The following is an 18,480-nucleotide window of genomic DNA, read 5'->3' as shown; positions in this document are numbered from 1 at the left end:
ATCACATCTGACGAGTCCTCTGCCTGAGCTGCATTCATCAAATTCACCTTGGCATGCTTGGGGTTATGCTTGACCACAACTGTACTTGCCGATCTGACAGGAGGAGGAGGAGGAAGACGCCTCTGGTTGAAACACTTGTTGGCATAGTGACCCTTCTGTTGGCACTTGTTGCACGTGACCTCTGAAAGCGGACGGTGATGCGGAGCACTCGATCTTGGAGCTTGAGACGAAGTCTTGTTCTGAAAGCCAGGGTTGGGTGGGTGGGAAGAACCACTGCCACCTTTGCTCTTCTGTTGATACGGCTGACGGAACGGAGGAGGAGGAAGCCAAAACTTCTGCTGCTTGGCCACTTGAGTAAAGGAAGAAGAAGTAGCATCCCTGACTCGCTTCTTGGAAGCATCACACCTCAACTGAGCAGCCTCTTGCTTCAGTGCCATGTTGTAGAACTCATCGTACCTCAAGGGCTCAAAGAGGACAAGAGCGAGCTGAATTTCTTCTCTGAGACCACCCCTGAACTGATATATCATGCTCTTCTCATCAGGCACGTCCTGCTTGGCAAAGCGGGCGAGCTTCTGGAACAACTTGTTGTAGTCATAGAAAGACAAAGAGCCTTGCTTCAGATTGCGGAATTCCTCACGCTTGCTTTCAACCACGCTCTGCGGAATATGATGAGCTCGGAAATCTCGACAGAAATCATCCCAAGTGATAACACGTCCACCTCTGGAGTCCCTGTACTGCTGGAACCATTCTGCAGCTTGATTTTTGAGTTGGAAGGAAGCGAACTTGACAAAGTCCTCAGGCCTGGCGTTACTGCACTCGAAATGCTTACACAGATCCACAAGCCAATCGTCAGCATCGGTTGCCTCAACACAATTGCTGAAAGTCTTTGGCCCGTTAGCAAGGAACTGGTTGAGTGTAGCAAAGTGACTCTGATTGCTGCCTTGATTCCCTTGACTGCCTTGATTGCGCTCTTGGAGAATTTGCATGATCAGCTGAGTGTTTGCATTAGTTGCGGCCATCACAGCTTGCCATGCCTCTGGAGGAGGTGGAGGCGGTGGCGGATCAGGATTCGGAGTCGTGCGCGTTGGAGGAGCCATCCTGAAGAGGTTGACCACCATTAGCACATTGATAGATAAATATTGAAGCTGAATCCAACAGAATGGAAATTGCAACATATAATCTTCACATCCGAACAAAATGAATGAATGCATTCCTCTTGAAATGGTCACATATCCATAAATTGAGAAGCCACGTAGAATTAAGGTAGAGAAATAAATCAACAAGGTACGGATCAAGAATGAATAATCGGTAAGAAATCCCAATCTCAAACCAATATCCGTGGAAGAAGAACTAGAGCTACTAGAATTCCCACCTATGAAACTCCCGAACCTTGCCGGTTATGCAATTAGGTGTTGGGGATACAGGGGAAGCATAATATCTCACCCAAACTAGCAAATCCTACATCCAGCTGTATCCATCCTTCAACACATAACCAAGAAACCTTCGGAAACCATCTACCTCAACCTTCGAAAAGCATCCATTATACAAGTTATGGCGATACTCCCGAACTCCCGCCCTAGTACTGGGTGGCGTCGAGGTTATCTCACCAATGAACTGCATAAAAGAGATTTTCGATGTCGGCGAACATATCTCAAGTATTCCAGAATTGCAACGATAAAATTATGATGACAACACCTCAGAGCTCAACTCCCCGAGACACTTCCACTAAACCCCTGACAGGAGGCACCAAGACAGTATTCTCATCATAAGCCATCAAAATGATTCCAAGATACTCGCGTGATCCTAAATTTTTTTTAGTGAAATTTGAGAAGAGAAGAGTCAAAACTCTACGTCAGGATGCCTTACCAGAGCGATGAGGAGACTGGGAAGTAAAAAGAATTCCTAATCTCTCCGATATATAATTCCTAAATGACTCAAAACATTTTTCTAGACACAACTCGGCTGCTAAAAACGATCAAGCAATGGGGCTCCTAAGGTCGGGGAAGGCTCTGATTACCAACTTATATGCCTTCTATGCGATTATGTCTCTAAGTCGTGCCTCGACACGTGGGAGCTATAGTCGCATCGAGGGTGTTATAACCGACCTCAACTCCAACTCCATATATTCACATTCGGGGAGAGAGAAAATCAGAGAGAAGGATTCATCGCATTTTACGACACGGAGCCGCCGCCAAGCCCTAATCTTTCTCGAGAGGGCTGATCTGGAGTCTGTTCGAGGCTCCGGAGAGGGGAATCCGTCGCCATCGTCATCATCAACCTTCCTCCATCACCAATTTCATGATGCTCACCGCCGCGCGTGAGTAATTCCATCGTAGGCTTGCTGGACAGTGATGGGTTGGATGAGATTTATCATGTAATCGAGTTAGTTTTGTTAGGGTTTGATCCCTAGTATCCATTATGTTCTGAGATTGATGTTGCTATGACTTTGCTATGCTTAATGCTTGTCACTAGGGCCCGAGTGCCATGATTTCATATCTGAACCTATTATGTTTTCATGAATATATGTGAGTTCTTGATCCTATCTTGCAAGTCTATAGTCACCTATTATGTGTTATGATCCGTTAACCCCGAAGTGACAATAATCGGGATACTTACCGATGATGACCGTAGTTTGAGGAGTTCATGTATTCACTAAGTGTTAATGCTTTGGTCCGGTAGTCTATTAAAAGGAGGCCTTAATATCCCTTAGTTTCCAATAGGACCCCGCTGCCACGGGAGGGTAGGATAAAAGATGTCATGCAAGTTCTTATCCATAAGCACGTATGACTATATTCGGAATACATGCCTAGATTACATTGATGAACTGGAGCTAGTTCTGTGTCACCCTATGTTATAACTATTGCATGAGGAATCGCATCCGACATAATTATCCATCACTGATCCATTGCCTACGAGCTTTTCACATATTGATCTTTGCTTAGTTACTTTTCCGTTGCTACTGTTGCAATCACTATAAAACCAAAACTGCTACCGTTACTTTCGCTACCGTTATCGCTGCTATCATATTACTTTGCTACTAAATACTTTGCTGCAGATATCAAGTTTCCAGGTGTGGTTGAATTGACAACTCAGCTGCTAATACTTGAGAATATTCTTTGGCTCCCCTTGTGTCGAATCAATAAATTTGGGTTGAATACTCTACCCTCGAATACTGTTGCGATCCCCTATACTTGTGGGTTATCAAGACTATTTTCTGGCGCCGTTGCCGGGGAGCACAGCTCTATTCTTTGAGTCACTTGGGATTTATATCTGCTGATCACTATGAAGAACTTGAAAGATAAAAGAACCAAGATTTTCCCTCAACTACGAGGGGAGGTAAGGAACTGCCATCTAGCTCTGCACTTGATTCACCTTCTATTTTGAGTAAACTTGTGACACCTACTCCTGCTATTCATTCTGATATGTCGCATGTTATTGATGATGCCACTTCTGCTTTGCATGATACTTATGATGAAACTACTTCTATGCTTGATAATACTGTGCCACTAGGTGAATTTCTTGATGAACAACTTGGTAGGGTTAGAGAGAATGAAATTATTGAAACTGATAATATTGATGAAAGTGATGATGAAGATTCTCCCCCTAGATATGAATTGCCTATTGTGCCTGAGGGTTATGTTATGGATGAAGAAACTGCTAGAGACTTCTTAGCTTGCAATGATAGATCTGATCTTAAGAAATTATTAGTTAAGCTTAAAGAAAAGTCTTTGAATGCTAGAATGAAATATGACCCTGCTTTTGCTACTTCACCTATCTTTATTTCCGATAAGAATTATGATTTCTCTATCGATCCTGAGTTAATTACTTTGGTTGAATCTGATCCTTTGTATGGCTATGAATTTGAAACTGTTGTGGCACATCTTACTAAATTAAATGATATAGCCACCCTATTTACTCATGATGAGAAAACTCGCTATTACTTTATCCTTAAGTTGTTTCCGTTCTCATTAAAGGGTGATGCTAAAACATGGTTTAATTCTCTTGATCCTGGTTGTGTGCGTAGTCCCCAGGATATGATTTATTACTTCTCCGCTAAATATTTCCCCTCTCATAAGAAACAAGCTGCCTTAAGGGAAATATATAATTTTGTGCAATTTGAAGAAGAGAGTCTCCCACAAGCTTGGGGGAGGCTTCTCCAATTACTTAATCCTTTGCCTGATCATCCTCTCAAGAAAAATGAAATGCTTGTTATCTGTTATAATGCACTAACCGATGCTTCCAGAGACTACCTGGATAGTTGTGCTTGTTGTGTTTTCAGGGAAAGAACTGTTGATCAAGCTAAATTGCTATTGAATAATATGTTGACCAATGAAAATAATTGGACACTTCTTGAACCAACTCCTAAGCCAACTCCGAAGAAAAGGGGTATTCTATTTCTCAGTCCTGAAGATATGCAAGAGGCAAAGAAATCTATGAAAGAAAAAGGTATTAAAGCTGAAGATGTTAAGAATTTACCACCTATTGAAGAAATACATGGTCTTGATAACCCGACACATGTAGTAAAGGTAAATTCTCTCTATATATTTGATAAATGTGAAATCCCATCTACTAAGTTTTCTAGCCAATGCTTGGATGAGTTTGATGACTTTATGGTTAAACAAGAAGACTTCAATGCTTATGTTGTTAGACAATTGAAACGTAATGCTTATATGATTGAACACTTGAGTGATTATATGTCTAGAGTTAAAGGTGAGCTTAAACTTATTAGTAAACATGCTTCTATGGTTACCACTCAAGTAGAACAAGTACTTAAGGCTCAGAACGATTTGTTCAATGAATTAAATAATAAGAAAAATGATAATGATGTTAGAGTTATGACTAGAGGGGGTAAAATGACTTAGGAACCTTTGTATCCCGAGGGCCACCCTAAGAGAATTGAGCAAGATTCTCAGAGAACAAATATTGATGCACCTAGTTCTTCTAAGAGCAAGAAAAAGAAAAATGATAGGACTTTGCATGCTTCTACTGAACCTATTGTTGACACACCTAAGAATCCCAATGATATTTCTATTTCTGATGCTGAAACACAATCTGGTAATGAACATGAACCTAGTGATAATTTTAATGATGATGTTCATGTTGATGCTCGACCTAGCAATGATAATGATGTAGAGATTGAACCTGATGTTGATCTTGATAACCCACAATCAAAGAATCAACGTTATGATAAGAAAGACTTTGTTGCTGGGAAGCACGGTAAAGAAAGAGAACCATGGGTTCATAAACCCATTCCTTTTCCTCCTAAACCATCCAAGAAAAAGGATGATGAGGATTTTGAGCAATTTGATGAAATATTAGACCTATCTTTTTGCGTATGCGTTTGACTTATATGCTTAAAATGAATCCTTATGCTAAGTACATGAAAGATTTTGTTACTAATAAAAGAAAGATACCGGAAGCTGAAATTTCCCCCATGCTTGCTAATTATAATTTTAAAGGTGGAATACCAAAGAAACTAGGAGATCCCGGAGTACCAACTATACCATGCTCGATCAAAAGAAACTATGTTAAAACTGCTTTATGTGATCTTGGAGCCGGTGTTAGTGTTATGCCTCTCTCTTTATATCGTAGACTTGATTTGAATAAGTTGACACCTACTAAAATATCTTTACAAATGGCTGATAAGTCAATTGCTATACCTGTCGGTATTTGTGAGGATCTGCCTGTTGTGGTTGCAAACGTTACCATTTTAACGGACTTTGTTATTCTTGATATTCCCGAGGACAATAGTATGTCTATTATTCTTCGAAGACCCTTTTTGAATACTGCAGGGGCTTTTATTGATTGCAACAAAGGCAATGTCACTTTTCATGTTAATGGTAATGAGCATACGGTACACTTTCCGAGGAAACAACCTCAAGTCCACAGTATCAATTCTATTGGAAAAATTCCAACAATTACTATTGGAGGTTTTGAATTTCCTCTTCCTACTGTCAAGAAGAAATATGATATTCTTATGGTTGGGGATGTGCATATCCCCGTCGAGGTAACCTAGTGTTATTCAAAAATTCTCTGGTTTCATGTTATTCGGAAAGAGTTTGTTAACAAGACTTGATCAACCTTGTTAGTGGATTCCTTTTGATGAGCATGAGATTGATGAAGTTAGAAAGCACAACTCTCTCTACCCTCCTTTTACTTTCTGTTATTTAGTTTAAATAAAGTAAAAATAGTATTTTCTGTCTGTTTTCTGAATTATCCTTGCAATAAAAAATACCCCGAAAATAAAAGTTCTCCAAATGCCCTGAAAATTTAATATGATTTTTTCCAGAATATTTAAGAATTATTGGCACTGAGAACACACCAGGGGGACCCACCATGTGCCCACGAGGGTGAAGGGCGCGCCCCCCTGCCACATGGACCCCACGTGGGTCCCCTCCACTTATTCTTGCACCCACACACTTCGTCTTCCTCCAAAAAAGTCATCCACCAGCTCAAACCGTGTGCTAGCTCATTTTGCTGCCATTTTCGATCTCCTTGCTCAAAGCTCCATTCACAAAACTGCTTTGGGGGATTGTTCTTCGGTATATGACTCCTCCAATGGTCCAATTAGTTTTTGTTCTAGTGCTTTATTTATTGCAAATTTTTGCTGCTTAGGTGACCCTGTTCTTCAGCTTGCATGTCAAATTTATGTGGTCAAAAGTAGTTTTAATGCATGATATAGCCTCTAGACACTTGTAGGAGTAGTTGCTATCAATTTTGTTGAGTTTAGTTCACTTTTATTTTAAGTTACTTAAAATTTCAGAAATTTTCAGAAAAAGATGAAGAGATTTTTGACGGGCTCATCGAGCCAAAGCTCGAAGGATAAGCAAAGTGAAGAGATTAAGAAGCCCAAGTATAATCTCCCTCGTATTGCGGAGGTTCGGCCGTGTGAATGGCCTTGTGATGAGTTCTTGAGACAAGCCGGGATTTATGAAGATTTTTATTATTTGGCTGAGAATGCAGGCCTCACCGACTTCCTCCACGACCAGCGTGAACAGTATCTCTTACTCACCAATATTTTTGTGCCAAATTTTCATTTCCATGCTAGGAGATCGCCACCTTTGGTGGAATTTTATTTATATGATGATCACAAGGAGATGTCCCTTTATGATTTTTGTCGGGTTTGTAGGATACCCGTTGAGGGCAGCATAGAGGAACCACATCGTAATGATGTGGAAGGATTTATTGATATGATTGTTGTAGGGGAAACGAGGAAAGTTTTCGATGCAAGAATCACTAGCATACATTTTCCTATTCTACGTTACTTTGCAATATTTGCAAGTAGATGCTTAATTGGTCGCGGGAGCTGTCGAAATCTTAGTGCCCCTGATATTGTTATTTTGCGCCATGCTTTGTTTTGTGATACCACTTTTAGTTTAGGCGCTATTGTTGCTAAACGGTTAAATATAAACCGTACAAAGGGTCCCGTCTTGGGAGGCATCTTCGCCTCGCGCCTTGCTGCACACTTTAACATACCTATTAGGCATTATGAGAAAGAGGAAAGGTTGCTGCCTCCTATTTTTCTAGATTATAAGAGTATGGTAGCACATGATTTTATTATTAAGAATAAGAAGAAGATGCTTAACTATAGACTGATATTTGATAAGAATCACTGAGGGAGTCCTGGATTAGGGGGTGTTCGGGTAGCCGGACTATACCTTCAGCCGGACTCCTGGACTATGAAGATACAAGATTGAAGACTTCGTCCCGTGTCTGGATGGGACTTTCCTTGGCGTGGAGCGGATATTCAAGATCTCCTACCATTGTAACCGACTCTGTGTAACCCTAACCCTATCCGATGTCTATATAAACCGAAGGGTTGTAGTCCGTAGGGAATCAACTCCATACACAACAATCATACCATAGGCTAGCTTCTAGGGTTTAGCCTCCTTGATCTCGTGGTAGATCTACTCTTGTACTACCCATACATCAATATTAATCAAGCAGGAGTAGGGTATTACCTCCATCGAGAGGGCCCGAACCTGGGAAAAAAACATCGTGTCCCTTGTCTCCTGTTACCATCCGGCCTAGACACACAGTTCGGGACCCCCTACCCGAGATCCGCCGGTTTTGACACCGACATTGGTGCTTTCAGTGAGAGTTCCTCTGTGTCGTCGCCTTTAGGCCCGATGGCTCCTTTGATCATCAACAACGATATGGTCCAGGGTGAGAATTTTCTCCCCGGACAGATCTTCGTCTTCGGCGGCTTTGCTCTGCGGGCCAATTCGCTCGACCACCTGGAGCAGATCGAAAGCTACGCCCCTGGACATTAAGTCAGGTTCGGAAGCTTAAACTACACGGCTGACATCCACGGAGACTTGATCTTCGACGGGTTCGGGCCACGGCCAAGCGCGCCGCACTATCTCGAGGGACATGATCTAGCTCTGCCCTCGGACAGTGTCCTGGAGGCCGCACACGCATTGGTTCCGACCCCTAACTCGGAGCCTATTGCGCCAATCGAGGATGAGAGGTTGGATGTCACCTCGGGGGCTGTGATCCCGAAAGCAATCGAGCCGAACGCTAGCTTCGCACTCTGCACAACCCATGACTCCGAGGATCCGGACTCCTCCCCGGACTCCGAACCCCCCGCGCCCCTGCCAATCGAATCCGATTGGGCACCGATAATGGAGTTCACCGCCGCAGACATCTTTCAGCATTCGCCTTTTGGCGACATCCTGAATTCTCTTAAGTCTCTCTCTTTATCAGGAGAGCCCTGGCCGGACTACGGTCAGCGAGGGTGGGATACGGACGATAAGGAAATTCAAAGCCCACCCACCACCCACTTTGTAGCCACTGTCGACGATCTAACCGACATGCTTGACTTCAGCTCCGAAGACATCGACGGCATGGACGACGATGTAGGAGACGAACAGGAACCATCACCTGTAGGGCGCTGGAAAGCCACCTCGTCATATGACATATATATGGTGGATACTCCAAAAGATGGAGATGGCGATGGAACAGTGGGGGATGATGCCCCCAAGAAACAGCCAAAGCGCCGGCGTCAGCGGCGCCGCTCTAAATCCCACCAAAGCAAAAACGGTGATTCCGGCACGGGAGATAATACTACCCCGGATAGCGCCGAAGAACACCCACCTCAGCAAGATTCGGCATAGGAAGATGGAGAAGCCAGCCCTCATGAGAGAGCGGCAGACCGAGAGGTCGAGGATGATAACTATACGCCTCCCTCCGAAGACGAGGCAAGCCTCGATGACGACGAATTCGTCATACCATCAGACCCCGCCGAACAAGAGCGTTTTAAACGCAGGCTTTTAGCCACGGCAAGCAGCCTCAAGAAAAAGCAGCAACAACTTAAAGCTGCCCAAGATTTGCTAGCTGACAGATGGACTGAAGTCCTTGCGGCCAAAGAGTATGAACTCGAACGCCCCTCCAAGAGTTACCCAAAGCGCATGCCGCTACCCTGATCAGAGGAGGAAGCACCTACATCACCAGCACATGACATGGCAGACCGGCCACCTCGCGGCCGCGACAGAGAGGCCTCTCGGCCCTCCACCCAAGCCATGCCCCGACGCCGCTCAACTAAGGCACGGGAAAATGCGCCCGACCTGCAAGACATACTGGAGGATAAGGCAAGACAAACAAGATCGATCTACGGATCGCGCAGGCGCCCTATGGCATGTGACAATGATCTTCACTCCGGATACAACAAATCCGGCCGGGCCGAACACAACAGACATAGCTCTTCCGAGCTGCGTTGTGATATAGCCCAGTACAGAGGCGCCGCACACCCGCTATGCTTCACGAATGAAGTAAAGGATCATAAAATCCCAGAGGGTTTCAAACCCGTAAACATCGAATAATACGATGGCACAACAGATCCGGCGGTATGGATCGAGGATTATCTCCTTCACATCGACATGGCACGCGGCGATGATCTACACGCCATCAAATACCTCCCGCTCAAACTTAAAGGACCGGCCCGGCATTGGCTTAACAGCTTGCCAGCAGACTCAATCAGTTCTTGGGAGGACCTGGAAGCCGCATTCCTCGACAACTTCCAGGGCACTTACGTGCAACCGCCGGATGCCGACGACTTAAGCCACATAATTCAGCAGCCAGAAGAATCGGCCAGACAATTTTGGACACGGTTCCTAACAAAGAAAAACCAGATAGTCAACTATCCGGACGCAGAGGCCCTAGCAGCCTTCAAGCATAACATCCGCGATGAGTGGCTTGCCCGGCACCTGGGACAGGAAAAGCCGAAATCCATGGCAGCCCTCACGACACTCATGACCCGCTTTTGCGCGGGAGAAGACAGCTGGCTAGCTCGCAGTAACAACTTATCAAAGAACCCTGGTAATTCAGATACCAAGGACAAAAGTGGCAGGACACGTCGGAATAAGCAAAAAACGCCGCGTTAACAGCAACAGCAATGAAGACACGGCAGTCAATGCCGGATTCAAAGGCTATAAATCCGGTCAGTGGAAAAAGCCATTCAAAAAGAATACTCAGGGCCCGCCCAGTTTGGACCGAATACTCGATCGCTTGTGCCAGATACATGGCACCCCCGAAAGGCCAGCCAATCACACTAACAGGGATTGTTGGGTGTTCAAGCAGGCAGGCAAGTTAAGGGCCGAAAACAAAGACAAGGGGCTGCACAGCAACGACGAGGAGCCCAAGCCGCCGAACAACAATGGACAGAAGGGCTTTCCCCCACAAGTGCGGACGGTGAACATGATATACGCAACCCACATTCCCAAGCGGGAGCGGAAGTGTGCGCTACGGGACGTATACGCGATAGAGCCAGTCGCCCCAAAGTTCAACCCATGGTCCTCCTGCCCGATCACTTTTGATTGAAGGGACCATCCCACTAGCATCTGTCATGGCGGCTTCACCGCATTGGTTCTCGACCCAATCATCGACGGATTTCATCTCACAAGAGTCCTCATGGACGGCGGCAGTAGCCTGAACCTGCTTTATCAGGATACAGTGCGGAAAATGGGCATAGATCCCTCAAGGATTAAGCCCACAAGAACGACCTTTAAAGGCGTTATGCCAGGTGTAGACGCCAACTATACAGGCTCAGTAACACTTGACGTGGTCTTTGGATCCCCGGACAATTTCTGAAGCGAAGAGTTAATCTTCGATATAGTCCCGTTTCGCAGTGGCTATCACGCCCTGCTCGGACGAACCGCATTCGCAAAGTTCAATGCAGTGCCGCACTACGCATATCTCAAGCTCAAGATGCCAGGCCCTCGAGGAGTAATTACGGTCAACAGAAACACCGAACGCTCCCTCCGTATAGAGGAGCATACGGCGGCTCTCGCAGCGGAGGTACAAAGTAGCCTCCTCAGGCAATTCTCCAGTCCGGCCATTAAAAAGCCAGACACTACCAAGCGCGCCCAGAGTAACCCACAGCAGGACCGCCTGGCAGACTCTGAGCAAGCGTAGCAATGCGGCCCCAACCCCAGCTTTCGCGACATAGCGAAACCAGTACCTCGCGTACATAACTACGCCCTTGAAATACCATGGGCATAGGGGAAGGGGCACAATAACGGCACGCCCAAAACACGGCTTAAAACGTACTAGGGGCTGCCAAATTCTTTTTTTTTATTTTTTTCTTACTTTCAGGACTCCATACTTCGGACGACCTGTTCAGCAATTCGACTGCCGCACAAACGATGCAAGATCCAGGGAGGCAGACAAGCCATGCCGCATTATGGAACCCCCAGGTGGTCTCTATTACGAGCAGTATACCTGTTTTGAATAGAATTCCGCGGCCTGCCCCTAGCTAGGACATGTTAAATAGTCCAATATCTTTACCTTATAATACCACTTGTATCGTTCTGCTCTGACAGCAGCCTTTATATAAACAATTCATAGATTTTGTCTATTTTCTGCATTACTCTCTTCTATATATGTTCATTAATGACATGTTGCACCCGTACACTGTGGTACGGCAAGTACGCCAGGGGCTTCAGTACCCTTTAATATGGTGTGAGAAGTCCGTACACTTTCACAAGTGCGGCACCCCGAACTTATAGCACTATATGCATCGGCTCCGAATCATGATTTGGGTCAATAGTTGGGTTTGCCCGGCTCCTTTGTTTTGGTGCCTTACATTCCGCTATATCGGCTAAGGTAGCACTAGGAGAACCACTGCGATTGTGCCCCAGTTGAGCTGGGTTAAGCACCTCAGTGGAGAAAGCTAAAACTGACTGTCATGATGAGGCGAGAGACCGGTCGCTGTTCGAGAGGTTTTCCGAGTCCCTAAAGACTTATGCCGCTTCGAGCGAGGAGCCGGATTTGTCCGGCCAAGGCGTGGATAGCGCCCCGAACTCGGTCTTCCGAACTAGGGGCTTCACCGAAATTTAAAATTATAAAGTTCTATGGCTAAGTGAGAGTGTTCAAGCATTATAGTCCGATTGCCTGGTTCGTTGTGCTGAGCGCCTCCCTCGAAGGACCCAACTATGGGAAAAAGAGCGCTCAGGTTTATCCCGAACACCCCAGCACTAGTGGCATGGGGGTAGAAGCCGACGACTGGCCATCTCTCAATTTTTTGATAAACGGCCGCACAGAAAATAATATTTTAAATTCAACAAGCATTGCTTAAGCGCCTATGAACAAGTTTTGAGCGCACAGGATAAAAACGAGCGAGTTTATTCAAAAATTACATCCTTGGTACATTCATCCGCCACAAGGCGGGCACCCGCAAGAACATCCTTGTAATAGTTCTCGGGCTTGCAATGCTCCTTCCCCGGCGGTGGCCCGTCCTTCACAAGCTTCTCACCATCCAGCTTACCCCAGTGCACCTTTGCACGGGCAAGGGCCCGACGGGCACCTTCGATGCAGACAGAGCGCTTGATGACCTCGAGCCTTGGACAGGCCTCCACCAGCCGCCGCACCAGCCCGAAGTAGCTCCCAGGCAGGGCCTCTCTGGGCCACAGGCGAACTATGAAGCCCTTCATGGCCTGTTCGGCCGCCTTGTGGAGCTCGACCAGCTGTTTCAGCTGGTCGCTCAAGGGCACAGGGTGTCCGGCCTCAGCATACTGAGACCAGAACACCTTCTCCGTCGAGCTGCCCTCTTCAGCTCGGTAGAATGTGGCGGCGTCGGATACGCTGCGGAGAAGATCTGCGAATGCCCCTGGAGAACTCCGGATTCGGGTAAGTAATAAGTAGTTTACTTTTATATTTCTGCTTTGCATAAAGAATGCCTTACCCGCTGCTATCTTCTTCATCTCCTCCAACTCTTGGAGGGCCTTTTGGGCTTCGGCCTTGGCAAACTTGGCAGTCTCAAGGGCCGCCGCGAGCTCGGACGCTTGGGTCTTTGACTCAAGCTCCAAACTCTCATGTTTTTTCATGAGAGCCTGAAGCTCTTGCTGCACCTCGCCGACCTGAGCCCCAAGTTTCTCTCGCTCTGTGCGATCCGCGGCCGTTTTCTTTTCGGCCTCGGACAGCGCCTGCTTGAGGGTCGCCACCTCAGTCGCGGCCCCTATAATAAGCAGTACAATCCTGTTATTTTTTGCAATCACGCCTCTCTATAGGCACTTTTTCTGTAAGGTATTTCCTACCTTCTTTTTCCTCGAGCTGCCGCTTGGCAAGGCCGAGCTCTTGCTCGGTCCGCTTGAGGTCCTGTTTCAGGACACCCACCTCCGCAGTCAGTGCGGCGGTGGATAGCAGCGAAGCCTGCACACGCATATTGACTCTTTATTGTTAGACTCCTGCGAAATTTACTAGATCCTCTATTCGGCTTTTCTTTCCGAACGCCAAACAGAGCATCAGGGGCTACTGCCTATGCGGTACTATTTTTATATATTTTTACTTACCTCGAAGCCTGTTAGAAGGCTAGCGCAAGCTTCAGTCAGTCTGCTCTTGGCGGACTGAACCTTCTGGATCACCATACTCATAATAGTACGGTGCTCCTCGTCGATGGAGGCGCCGTCAAGCACCTCCAGCAGATTGTCCGGCACCTCCGGTTGGACGGAGGCCGCCGGCTCAGAAGGCTTGCTCCTCTTGGAAGGAGTTCGCCTACCGCGGTCCGGAGCTGTTGAAGATTCCGGCGCGGTGTCCGGCACAAAGCCGAACTTGGAGCCCTGGGGGGTCTTGTCCCCTTTACTCCTGGGGTCCGGGAGGTCGCCTTGCGGATCCTCCAGGACCACCTCCTCCTGCCCCGGAGCTCGTTGTGACGCCACTTTGGCATCGTCCGCAGTGCGGGGGGAGACAGCGGGCGGAATTGAGTTCACGTCCGATGAATCCAGGGAGCCGCTCGACGACTCGTTGAGTTCGGCCCGGGGCGGGCTGCATAATTATGTTCGACATTAGGGAAAGCTGTGCAACAAAGGAACATCATGAGTTATTCTGATATCCGAACTTACGATTTCGCCGAACGCTTGGACCTGTTTGGGCACTCCTCTTTGCCCTCTTCGGCGTTGGGGGCGTAGTCCGGCGGAGGGGTCTTCCTTTTCCTAGACCCCTCGGCCTCCCCCGTTGGGGCGGCCTTCCTCTTCTCTCCTCCCTCCGCTGGGGGGGGGGGAGAGTTTTCTTCTTCCTCCTCCTCGTTTTCGCGGGAGGAGGGCGTCTCGGACTCGTCAGATGACGAGTCCGACACCACCACATTACGGGCACTCCTTCGAGTCCCCATGGCCTTCTTCTTCTTGGCCTTCTTCTCCGGCACCACATAAGGCGCCGGAACCAGCAGCTTCACTAGGAGAGCAGGGGCTGGGTCTTCGGGCAAGGGAGCTGGACAGTTAACCGATCCGGACTTCGCCCGCCAAGCCTGTCAAAGGTAAGGGAGTTTAGATCCCGCATAGAGTCAAACTATGAAAAAACTTAACATCCTGTAAAAGGTGAAAATAGCTTACCTCGCTAGCATGACGCTGTGAGCTGTATCCGTGGTCCTCGGAAGCGGATGTGGGAGCCTCGACGCCTTTGGTTAGCACCTTCCAGACGTCTTCATACGTCGTGTCGAAGAGCCGGTTAAGGGTTTGGTGTTGCGCTGGGTTGAACTCCCACAGATTAAAGCCCCGTTGTTGACACGGGAGGATCCGGCGGACGAGCATAACCTAGACTACATTGACAAGCTTGATCGGCTTGTTCACCAGGGACTGGATGCATGTCTGCAATCCGGTCACCTCTTTTTCGTCGCCCCACGACAGGCCCGTCTCTTTCTAGGACATAAGCCGCATGGGGGTCCGGATCGGAACTCGGGGGCTGCGATCCATTTCGGATCGCGCGGCTCGGTGATGTAAAACCACCATGATTGCCACCCCTTCAGGGTCTCCACGAAGGAGCCCTCGAGGCATAGGACATTGGCCATCTTGCCTGCCATGGCGCCTCCACACTCCGCCTAGCTGCCGCGCACCACCTTGGGCTTGACGTTGAAGGTCTTGAGCCAGAGGCCGAAATGGGGGCGGATGCGGAGGAAAGCCTTGCACACGACGATAAACGCCGAGATGTTGAGGACGAAGTTCGGGGCCAGATCGTGGAAATCCAGGCCATAGTAAGACATGAGCCCCCGGACAAATGGCTGGAGTGGAAAACCCAGTCCGCGAAGGAAGTGGGGAAGGAATACTACCCTCTCATGGGGCCTTGGGGTGGGAAGAAGCTGCCCCTCCACGGGAAGCCGGTGTGCGATGTCTTTGGACAAGTATCCGGCCTTCCTTAGCTTTTTGACATGGCCCTCCGTGACGGAGGAGACCATCCACTTGCCTCCCGCTCCGGACATTGCTGGAGAAGGTTGAGGTGGGAAGTGCGGGCTTTGGCGCCGGAGCTCGAGTGCGCAGGAGATGGATAGGCAAAGGAGGAAGAAGGCGTAGGTAAAAAGGTGGATTCTTATCCCCTTATATGGGCGGATGCGGTTGTGCGTCCCCACCAGCCTAGTAAAACTCGCTTGCCTCCCAGGCACCATGATAAATGGCGCGGTAGGGTTACCCACGTCTGTATTGATGAGAATCTCGTAAAGGGGGTACACGATCTCTGCTTTGACAAGATGTGCCAAGGAAACCGCCTCGCAAAACATGCTGAGGTGGAAAATAAAAACGATTCGAGTAAAGGACTTGGCCGTAGTGTGATGACGCACTGCGGAATACGTCAGCAGATTTGATTTGTGTTTATATCATTCTCTCTATGGCAATATGTGGAAGCTTATTTTGCAGAACCGGACACTACTCTTGGTGTTTACAATCTTCTATGAAGGACTTGGAGGAGGAACCCGCCTTGCAATGCCGAAGACAATTTGCGCGCCGGACTCATCATCATTGAAGCCTGGTTCAGGGGCTACTGAGGGAGTCCTGGATTAGGGGGTGTTCGGGTAGCCGGACTATACCTTCAGCCGGACTCCTGGACTATGAAGATACAAGATTGAAGACTTCGTCCCGTGTCCGGATGGGACTTTACTTGGCGTGGAAGGCAAGCTTGGCGATGCGGATATTCAAGATCTCCTATCATTGTAACCGACTCTGTGTAACCCTAACCCTATCCGGTGTCTATATAAACCGGAGGGTTGTAGTCCGTAGGCAATCAACTCCATACACAACAATCATACCATAGGCTAGCTTCTAGGGTTTAGCCTCCTTGATCTCGTGGTAGATCTACTCTTGTACTACCCATATCATCAATATTAATCAAGCAGGAGTAGGGTATTACCTCCATCGAGAGGGCCCGAACCTGGGTAAAAAACATCGTGTCCCTTGTCTCCTATTACCATCTGGCCTAGACGCACAGTTCGGGACCCCCTACCCGAGATCCGCCGGTTTTGACACCGACAATCACTTTGAGACTATTATCTTGCCTGCTCCCTCTTTGTTCAACATATTTTCTGGCACGTACCTTGTTTTGCCGGAGGCCGTTCAGGCATACCAGAGCCTGACATGAGCTCTAGAGCCGGAGCCACTATCTGATCCTCACCATCAATCTGTTTAACAGTGGGATCTGGAGGAGATCGCCAACTAGTGGCACCCCGAAGACCCTCCTGAGTACACCGGAGAGGGCAGTTTTGATCCGTGGCCATAGACCAACTAAGGCCAAAAGCCTAAGCTTGGGGGACTACATATTCCTCACCGACATTACATTCATGTTCACACACTCATGCCAGTTGTCGGTGCTCATACTTTTTCATTGTATCATCCATGCTAGTTTATTATCTGTTTTAAGCTTTCCTCTTGTGTGTTTGAAAAACCTTAAGAAAAACAAAATAATTAGTTGTAGCTTTTAGCTAGTTTACTTTCTATGCTTGTAGTAGTAATAATTAAAAGAAAACCCAAAAATATTTCTCATTCTTCTTTTGCTTGTTGGGAGCTTTCCCATGTAAATAGTTTTATTTCCTTTCTTTTCTTTGGGGTTCGAGAGGAGAAGACCACGATGAAAATGTTGAGTGGCTCTCATATGCATTATTGTTGATCTAACAAAGAGCCCATATTACCTTGTCTTCTCCCTTGTATTGAATGCTTGCAGATTCCAACTTAGTCCAATGCACGTGCACTATTATTACTATCCACATCATTCAGTCGTGCAAGTGAAAGGCAATAATGACGATATATGATGAACTGGTTGAGATGAGAAAAGCTGGTACGAACTCGACCCCTCTTGTTTTTGTAAATGTGATTAGTTCATCATTCCTGATTCAACATATTATGAATGAAACATGTTTGCAATGACAATTAGAGATTATAGTTGCTCATGCCATGCTTAATTTGCTAGGAGTTTATAATGTTGTACCTTGCGTGCCAACATGCTATTAAAATGGTTGTGATGTGGTATGATAGGGTGGTATCCTCCTTTGAACGATTCGAGTGGCTTGACTTGGCACATGTTCACACATGTAGTTGAAACAAAATCAACACAGCCTCCACGATATTTATGTTCATGGTGATTTATATCCTACTCATGCTTGCATTCAGTGTTGATTAATTTTGATGCATGTTCATGACTGTTGTTGCTCTCTAGCTGGTCGCTTCCCAGTCTCTTTCTAGCCTTCACTTGTACTAAGCGGGAATATTGTTTGTGCATCCAACTCCATAAACCCCAAAAGTTATTCCATATGAGTCCACAACACCTTCCTATATGCGGTATCTACCTGCCGTTCCAAGTAAATTTGTATGTGCCAAACTCTAAACCTTCAAATAAAAATTATGTTTTGTATGAGAATAGCTCATGTATCAACTAGGGCTGTCTGTATCTTCCATGCTAGGCGGGTTATTCTCAAGAGGAGTGGACTCCGCTCCTCACTCATGAGAAAATGGCTGGTCACCGGGATGCCCAGTCCCATGCTCAAATCAAATCAAAATAATTGCAAACAAAACTCCCTCAGGATTGTTGTTAGTTGGAGGCACCCGTTGTTTCGGGGAAGCCATGATTGATGCTTGTTGGTGGTGGGGGAGTATAAACTTTACCATTCTGCTTGGGAACAGCCTATAATGTGTGTAGCATGGAAGATATTGAGATCTCTCGGTTGTTATGTTGACAATGAAAGTATGCTGCTCAAAATATTATGCATCTCTATTTCAAAATTGAATTCTCGCA

Source organism: Triticum dicoccoides, chromosome 6A (genome assembly GCF_002162155.2).
Source record: "Triticum dicoccoides isolate Atlit2015 ecotype Zavitan chromosome 6A, WEW_v2.0, whole genome shotgun sequence".
NCBI lineage: Eukaryota > Viridiplantae > Streptophyta > Magnoliopsida > Poales > Poaceae > Triticum > Triticum dicoccoides.
This window is presented reverse-complemented; position numbering follows the sequence as displayed.